At 55.7% G+C, this 8,891-nt stretch overlaps 1 protein-coding gene across 3 annotated transcripts in view; it reads right to left on the minus strand.

The window, feature by feature from the left end:
- Positions 1-7,618, minus strand: part of LOC102051462 (galactosylgalactosylxylosylprotein 3-beta-glucuronosyltransferase 1-like) — a 31,249-nt gene extending 23,631 nt beyond the window's left edge. For 2 of the 3 annotated variants that reach the window (XM_027816955.2, XM_027816952.2), the window contains exon 1: positions 6,504-7,616. The gene's annotated coding sequence lies outside the window, so the exon portion shown is untranslated. Of the gene's footprint in view, positions 1-6,503 lie in introns of all 3 variants that reach the window. The other variant, XM_027816956.2, reaches the window with a different exon arrangement.
- Between the last annotated feature and the right edge of the window lie 1,273 nt (positions 7,619-8,891).

The raw sequence follows: 8,891 nt of genomic DNA on the forward strand, positions 1-8,891 counted from the left end.
TCAAAAGAATTAATTTTAGGCAAAGCATGGCGAAGTATTTCTGGTTACCCTTCGAGGAGAAAGAGGGCCTGCCAGTTCTGGGGCAGGACCTAATTTTGCTCACAGGCACGTGCCCGAGAGAAGAGTAACGCTTCATGTGCTTTATTCCCAGAGTCATTCACTGACTCTCTCAGGCAGCACCATTCTCCTTGTGAGGAGAAACTGAGGCAGGGTGGAGGAAGGAGGTATAAAAGGAGGGATTTCGGTCCACAGTGTCAAAGCTGCCGTGCTCCTGGCTCCTGGGCTCGCGTGCAGGACATTGAACATCCTACCTGAATGCACAAGCCTCGGGTAGGTTGTGTGGGGTGGGGGTGAGGGAAGCATAGGTGAAAGGAAGGTGGCGGAAGAAGAATAGGTGTAGGTGAGATACTAAGGTGTGACTTGGAAGTGGTTCCTGAGGGAAGGAGAGGGAACAGGAAAAGAGATGAGGTTAATGGGAATGAGAGAGTGGGGGAAAGTAGGAGGAGGAATGAACAAGGGTGAGGGAGCAGGAGACCAAGTGGGACAGCAAGCAGGAGGCACAGTCAAAGCATCTGAGCTCTCCCTGAAGAGATTGCCTATTTTACTTCTGCCTTTTTTTGTGTGTGATCTTGCCTTAAAATTGCAGGAATGTGGCAGCACAGCACTGGCGCTCTGATTTATTAATTCCATCCCGTCCCACCAGCCCATAAAACAAAAGCATCTGTGTTTGCTCAAGAGGAGCACATGAAGGGCCTCATTCACATCAGAGGTGGAGAGAGAAGCTGGCAGATACAGGGAAGTCATCTGCGCCTCCTTCCTTTTCACCTTTGTGTGGATCTGGGCTGGGGGAAGGGCTGCGGGAGGGAAGGATCCAGGGGATGGGGGGACAGGAGGGAGAAAGCTAAGATGGCCCTGGCATCTGTGCAGGAGAAAGTGGAGGGAGGACCCAAGGAGCACACCAGGCTGGACCAGCTCCAGTGAGGAAGGCACCCCAGCACTGCAGGGACGACGAGACCCCTTGCTGCCACCCAGGCTGTCCCAGCGTGGCCTCCGAGGTGGCGCTTTGTGCCGTTTTGCCTCGGTGAACGGCAGTCCTATTGCTGTGGTCACAGCCAGGGCTTTCACGGAGCCCAGCACTGTTGCCTGACCTGTGGCTATGGACATAGCCATAATGATAAATTAAACCTGCCACTCGTAGGAGAAGTATCCCCTTACAGCTGTTTTTTAGCATGCTCTCAGAATGAGGAAGGCTGAGGGAGAGATGATTATTAATTATCCTGCCTTAATGACTGGGGCATGAAAGGGGAGAGGAGCCAGCAACCCCTGCTCCTGCCAGGCAAGGATCAACCATGCTGCTTCTAGCAAGAGGTACCGGGAGATTTTTGTCGGACACAGAGGACCTTGCTAAAACCACATCTCTACCCCTGCCCTTACGGAAGTGTCTTTAGGAGCCAGGCTGCCTTGTAAAGCCACACGGAGCGTCACCTCAGGGTCTGCAAGCTACTGCTGCCTGCCTGGTCCTTGGCTTTTCCTCCAAGTTCTCCCACACAGGGACTGCTGAGGAGCAATCCTGCTTTCCTAGCAAAACGCAGTTCCCATGTGCCCTGTACTCCCACACACAAACCCACCGTGAACTTAGAGAATGAGACAATATTGCCGCTCTAAAATGTTTTATCCAGAGCTGAGATTGTCTGACTGCTAACCCTGTTCAGCTTCGGGTAATCCCAGCACTTTGCTTGGCCAGAGGCTGGCTGTACTGGGAATAAATGCCCTTGCTCTCATTGCCAGGGGTAACATCCAAAGAATAGGACCATACCATTCTCTTTTATAATGCAGCATATTCATAAACCGGCACCACACAAAGTTGCCAGGATGCTGGCAGTCTGTTAAAATCAACAGCACAGGCAGGGGAAGCAGCAGCATAAGCAACACTGGATCAGCGCAAATCTCATCAGAACTTAACCTGAACCCGCTCCAGCTGACAAGAACCAAACTGATGAGAGCTAAGTGTCAGCACACAGGCTGGAGAACACATATTTTTTGCTTCTGTGTGGAAATGAAAATATGCCCCAGTGATCTCCACTCAAACATGTCTGCCTCCTTTTGTCCTTTGTCTCTTACATTGATCAATGTTGTGCGTTTTGGAAAGTACAAGAAATCCTATGCTAGACAATTGTGGGAGGTTGAAGCCTGAAGATTTAGATCTGTTTCAAATGGACTGTCCTGTCCAGTGATGAATATCTGCTATCCATCAAAATGTCTCCTCTTTTCCTGAATCCTACACTCAGCACCAGCAGCATCTTGTAGCAGCGAGTTCCGTATGTCACTATGCACAGCATGGGAAAATACTTACTTTTATCATCAAATTGCTACCTTTCACATTTTCCTGAATGCAATCCAGATCCTCTACTCAGAAGAGCTGTGTAGAGACAAATTCATTCTCCCTCTTCTATGCTGTTGATGGCTTTGTTTCTCACCCGAATGTCCCTCCTCATTTGTCTCCCTGAGCTAACTAGCCCCATCTTAACGAGTCTCTCTATGTGCATCAGGCATTAGTGCGATTACCTGCTCAGAGGAGGGATGAACGGCAAACAAAATCTAAAGGTCCCTGTGCCAGAGCTGTGTATCCCAGCTCTGTGTCACAGCCCTGGGAAGTCGTGTTTCCTGAGGAAACTCAGCTCACATTTTATAAATCTGAGGCATTTGCAAAGGGCAATGTTTTTGTCTCAGGGAGAAGGATCTCAGACATCTCCCTGCACCGCGCGGCAGAGGAAGCCAACAAGGCAGTTGATTGAACACTTGGGAACATTGGCAAAGTAGATAAATTTGAGCTCTTAAGGAAAGTCCTTCGAGAGCACTAATGTCACATGAGAGTGAGCTAGAAGAGACTTCAAGCTCTTAATTATGAGCCTGCACAGCTTAAAAGAGCACGGAAGGATAATGGACCAAGATATTATAAGTGTGCTGACCACAGCTCAGGGTGCAGTTTGGAGATACTCCCCAACCTGGAGGAATCAGTGGGGTCTGACCAGTGTCCCCTCCGAAGAGCAGGCTTCAGGCAGTCACGCCTGCACCCAAGAGGAGGGTGCCGACAGCCACGGCTCTCATCTGCACGCCGTATTTACTAGTCTCCGATGGTACTGGTAGGTTTTAAATTGCAGTCTGGTTTGGCTGAGCTGCTTCCCAGCAAGTGCTTCTCAGAGATACAGGGGCCTTGCCTGGGAGACAGACGATCTGGGGCTGTCTCAGCTCTGACGCTGTCAGCTGCAGTGTCTCCCTTGTAAAGTGGGGGTAGTCATCCTGACAAACAGCTCTGTATGTGGGCAGGGAATACTCTTAATCACATATGCGGAGTACTTTGAGATCTCGGGATGGGAAGCAGTGCAGACAAGCATAATGCTTATTATTAGACAGAAAGGCCAGGAGGAAAAAGAGCACAGCGATTCTGGACTTCTCCGGACCCCTGCAGGTGTGTGGGACCTGGCTTCCAGTCTGGTTTATTATCACCTTCTTAAGCTTCTTCTTTTATTAGGAACAATTAAATACAAGGAGGAAGGGGACAGATATCATCTTTCCTGTGTACATCCTGCAGAATAATTGCAGAGCTTTCCAGAGCAATTTTGCATGCTTAGTAAAGGGCATCTTCGGAGCCTATCAAATATCTCATCCCTCGTAGGCATAACATGAAGGCTTGCAGCATAATTCAGGAGATCTCTTTATTGCTCCCAAATACTGGGAATAAGAAAGACAACTGAGAGTGCTGAAAAGGAGGAAGAAGAGGCCTTGGAAGAAGCTCTGGGAGGTGATGGGATCGTGGGGTGGCTCCTCATGGCTGGGACAGCAACATTGCCTACTGGGGCATCGGTGAGAAGCTGGAGGTGACTGTGCCTGCAGCACCAGCACCCCGAGGCAGGGGGGCAGGGGGGGCTAGAGCCATGGAGACACTGACAAACAGGGGGGGTGCAGGGCAGTGCCGCTGGCAGGTGAAGAGGGGAGGAAGGCCATCCAGGGGTATGGCTGGAGCGAAGCCACTCCAGGCTCCTGCCGGCAAGCTGCCTGCTAGGTACCACTTTGCTCTCAAACACGGACATCTCCTGGTCTGTCGCTGAGGCAGAGGGAAGTTCCCTGCCAGAAAGCACCTCTACAGATGCCTCACAGGCAAGAGGAAAGGATGCTGGGTATGCGGGAGACAGCCTTGAGCTGTCCAGTACCACCTCAGACACTCTGCAGGGAAGATGCCATTAGAGGACACAAGCACTTGTCACAAAGATGTTCCCAAACCATGGAAAGAATGTGAATTTAAGGGCTGTACTCTGGAAGTTTATTCTCTCTTGCATACATTTAGCTGCTCTATAGCTCTGTACAGCTCCCTAGGCAACAGTCTTCCTTCCCAAATGACACCAGAACAAAGCTCAGAGGTGCAGGAGCCTCGCTCATTAGAAATCCTTGCCGTGGGAGCAAGTGTCCTCAGCCCAACTGCTTACCTTCTATCTGGTGGCTGCTAAACATCTTGCGAGTCAGGCTGAGGCCCTTGCACTGTAAAGGTGGCTGCATCTCAGCTGTGCTCCGTATCAGCTTGCTGAATTGCTTTGGGATTGCAAGGTTGCCTAAATGGTTTATCAATTATTGTAATTATTATTACTACACTGAAAATGTCAAAGAAGCCAAGAGCTTTAATTTGATCTCATCCGATTCCCGAAATACCCGATGATACTACGTGTTATCTGCTCAGTGCATCTACCTCCGTGTATTAACTGCCCTCTGGAGCCTTAATTCAGCGCAGACTGAAGTGCCCTGAAAGCGATACTGAAGTAGCTCCCGGGAGGGAGGGAGGGGAGGAATCACAGCCCCCGGGCTCCTGGCCTCGTGCAGGGCCAGCACACCGTGTGCTCGGCCGCCGGCACTCACGTATGGTCTGTGTCCCAGGCGTGCCCGCTAACGGATAGCTTCTAGGAAATCATGGAGCAGGCACCGACCGAAAGCGGTCCCGGCCCCTACATCCTGCTCCAAGGCACAGAGAGAAGGGTATTAATGGCATGCGCAGCTGCAAACAGATGTGACACAGGCTGTCACACGCAGCTCTGCTGGTGGCCCCCTCCGGCCCTGTAACCCTCTCTCTGACATGGGTCTGATCTCCCCATGATCTCCTACCAAGGTATCTCATTTTGGAGCAACAACAGGCTCCTTTCCGTGAGGGTTCCATCCTGCCGTCTCCGTGCACCCATCTCCCAACTAGCTATCGGGCCCCTGTTCCCAGCCCTGCCTGAGGCCGTTTGGTGGTCCAGGGATGCAAGGCACGAACCTCGCCATCCATTTTTGCCTTTTTGCACCAGACAAGGTTTAAGTCTGAGCAAAGGTGGGTGATCACACTTGTGTGTAAAGCCACTGTACCCTGCTATACATTCCACATACGCGTGCTTTGCACAAAGAGGCCTCCTCTGGGTCCAGGGAAAGAGCTGAAAGCACCTGCAGAGGCTGCATCGTTCATGTTCTCCCACTCCCTCGCGGAGCTGTGCAGACTACAACTTACCAGATGGATATTTATCACTTATCGTTACTGCTCTGCTACGGTGCTGCCCTGCTGATCCCAACACCCCTTCTCCCAAGTGCACACAGGAATTGCCCCTTGGCAGGTTTCCCTAAGGAGTTCCTGAGGAACCAGCTGCTTCTCTCCAGATTTGCAGCACCTGGGGGGTTTCTCCCTCTCATTCACTAGCTGCTGAGCCTACCACTCCTCTCCCCTGACCGCAGGCTGGCTGGGTGAGTGGCAGGAGGGTGAAAAAAAAAAAGCCACCACCAGAAGTACTTTTCAACTCATCTAGGAATAGCCACCCCCAAACTCTGCTCCAGAAAACCAGCAAGCACATCCCTGGGCAGACACCCGTATGCCAGGCAAGGATGAGAAGGGCCGGGACCTTCCTCAGCCCTCCGGCTTTTCCCCTCTCCCAGTCCCCCCCCTCTAGGGCTCCTGGTGGGGATGGACGCCCACTCGGGGTCGGCTCCCACGGGGGCTGCACATAACCCCCGTCGCCCCCCTGTACTTCCACGGTGTTTGTCACAAAGAAGCATAATAAAACCTGGGGGGGAGGCGGGGGGCGGGAAGTGGGGTGGCCGGGACCCGCGCTGAGGTGACCCGGTGGGGGACCCCGGCGGCATCGGCTCACCGGCTGCTGCAGCCACGCGTGGACAGACACCAGGACCGGGGGCATCACCCCACAGCTGGAAAATTCCAGTCTGGGAATGGGATGTTGCTCCTCTGGAAGGTGCCCGGGCCGGGGCGGGGGGAGTGATGGTGCAAGGATAGGGGGTCCTCGTAAAAAGCGGCGCCGGTTTGGGCACCGAGCACGGATGAAGTTTGGGGACCCGGCTGCTGGTGACGGGGCAGGGTACCCCTCCCGGTGCCAAGCACTGAGCGCCCGGGGGGACCGCAAGGTCACCCCTGCATCCCGAGCGCTCCCCACCCCCAAACACCCAGCGTCCGAACGCGGGGGGCTCCCGCTTACCTGGCGAGATGCTCCGGGTCACGGCGGAGATGCCGGGGCGCCGAGCGCGGGGCGGCACCGAGCCGGGGGCTGCCGGGGGCGCATCGCCCGCCGCCGGGCGAAGGTGCGTCCTCCGGGACCGGGACAGGGACAGGGACCGGGACCGGCCCGTCGGCGCTGCCGGTGGATGGCGGCGAACGCCTTCAGACGGCGCCGGCGATGCGGCTACGCGCGGCGCGGAGCCGATTTAAGGCCACCCTGTGCCGGGGGTGGGGGAGCGCCGAGGGCCGCCCGCAGCCGGCTCCTGCGCGCCGCGCATCCCGCGGGGCCACCTTAAGCGGGGAAGGGGCGAGAGCGGCGACCCGAGGGGGGGTGGGGGGGGGCGAGCGGGGCCGGGCACCACCGCAGCGCTGCCCCCGCAGCCGGGCCCTGCCCTTCCCCTCCCCGCGGCGGGGGCGGGCTCCCCCCCGGGCCGGGCCGTGCTCTCCGCGGGAAGGACGAGCGGGTGCGATGGTTTTTATCCGTCCCGGGGGGCTTGTTCTGCTGCTGACCGGGCGCTGGGTTGAATTCTCGCTCCCCACCGAGGCTCAGGCTGCTCCAAGGAGGAGCCACCGGCCACGGCTAACTGAGCGGGAGGGATGGCTAACGATAAGGCAACCAACTGGGCACAGCCCGAAGCCGGGGGCCACAATGCTTCAGCACTGTGGTCACCCCCACTCGCTGCCTGGTGGCTGACATCGCTGCTGCGTGCCTCAGTTTCCCTTCTAGCTCTGAGGTGGGCAAGGAAGGTTAGTGCAACGTGTCAGTGCAACCACTTCCCGCTGCGGCGGCCGTGGAGTGGTGTCTTGTTTTGGCCACACGAGCAGCTGCAGCCCAGGTTTGTCCGGCAGGTTCTGTGGGAGCAGAAGATGGGCCCGCTTCGGTTGTGCCCTGCCAGCCTTGCTTAGAGCTGCGTCTCCCAGCCGTGAAGTCACTGTGCTGCTTGAAGGGGTGCGTGAAGCGACTCTTCAGCTTCTCAGCTGGGGCCGAATGCAGAAGGCAGGAGAAGTGAGGGTTGTCACAGCCCAGCCCAGGTCAGAGACTTCTCTCCATCCAGCCTTCTCACCTAGGGCTGGGCAGCACACATCTGCCCCCTGCTTACTCTCCTGAGGGCTGTGACTGCCACATCCCAGGAGTTTCTCCTGAAGAGGTTGCCGCAGCTTTCACCAGAGCAGGAGGCACAGAAGGTAGCCCAGTCCCAGGCTCAGGCAGGGACTTGTTGGTCAAGTTTGGCTTCAGGTAACAAAGCTCCTGCTGGGGGATGCACTAAGCAGCTAAGCAGGGCAAAATGTTTTGAGATCCTTGGCTGGAAAGTGCTCTTGGAGAAGAACAAGAGAAGTCTGTCTGCCTAGGTTAGCTGGCAGGTCTCCGCCACGTTTCTGGAGCAGGTTGTTGCTGCAAACACCTCAGAAGGAAAGATATCAAGTGACATTTTACAGCCCAAATGACATTTACAAAGTGCAACACAGAGGCGAACCCAACACGGGCAGAGCAGCAGGCGCGTGTGTGCCGGTGCCTTCGCTCACCCACTTCTCCCCTTGCCAGAGAGATGCTCTGAGGACCTCCTGCCCCGCTCCCTGCTGCCGTGCCCCTGCCCCTGACTGTGCCCACCCGCTGCCTGTATCCTCACGCACCGCTCCCTCGGAGCAGGCAGGAATCGCCGCTCTCCTTCACCGAGGGCGCTGAGGGCTGGCACTATCCTGCCCTGGCATCCCAGGCTGCTGCCCCCGGGAGCAAGCTCCCCACCCCACCAGCCACCCAGCTGCCCTCAGCGCGGGAGGCAGAGCCCCCAGGTTTGTACGTTGGGCCCAGAAGAGTCCTGTGCGCCCAGGGCTGAGAGCCAGCATGTGGGTGTCAGGAAATGGCGAGACGCTTCCCCGCAGATGGCTCAGCAGAAGCCTGAATTACTCCTGCACTACTGGCAGAAGCATTACCCTGCTCCAGGAATTAGCTAGCTGGGGTGCTCCAGCTCCGCAGCGCCTTGCTTTTAGGCAAACCTGCACCGATTGATTGCCCACCCCCCCTGCAAGGCGCTGAGTCTCTCAGCATCCCCCTGTACAGGACAGAGACTTCATCCTCCTGTGGCTGGGGAAGGGACTGGTGGAGGAGATAAATGACTGATTATTAGCCACAGATACCTTGCGTGGTCATCGAGTTGGAGACAATCCTTGGGTGAACATGCTAACCCTGGGGCCTCGCCAGGAGAGGCTGGTTAAGAAGGACTTTGACTCCCGGTGTAACTTTGGAGTGCAACGGCAGGAGGAAGAGATCAGATCCAAGGCTTCTGGCAACTCTGGAAGCTCAAACCACTCAGGCTTTGTTTACTCATGATCCAGGCTCTCCATTTTTATGTCCATAAACTTTGACATG

This window comes from Falco cherrug, chromosome 5, assembly GCF_023634085.1.
Source record: "Falco cherrug isolate bFalChe1 chromosome 5, bFalChe1.pri, whole genome shotgun sequence".
Lineage (NCBI taxonomy): Eukaryota > Metazoa > Chordata > Aves > Falconiformes > Falconidae > Falco > Falco cherrug.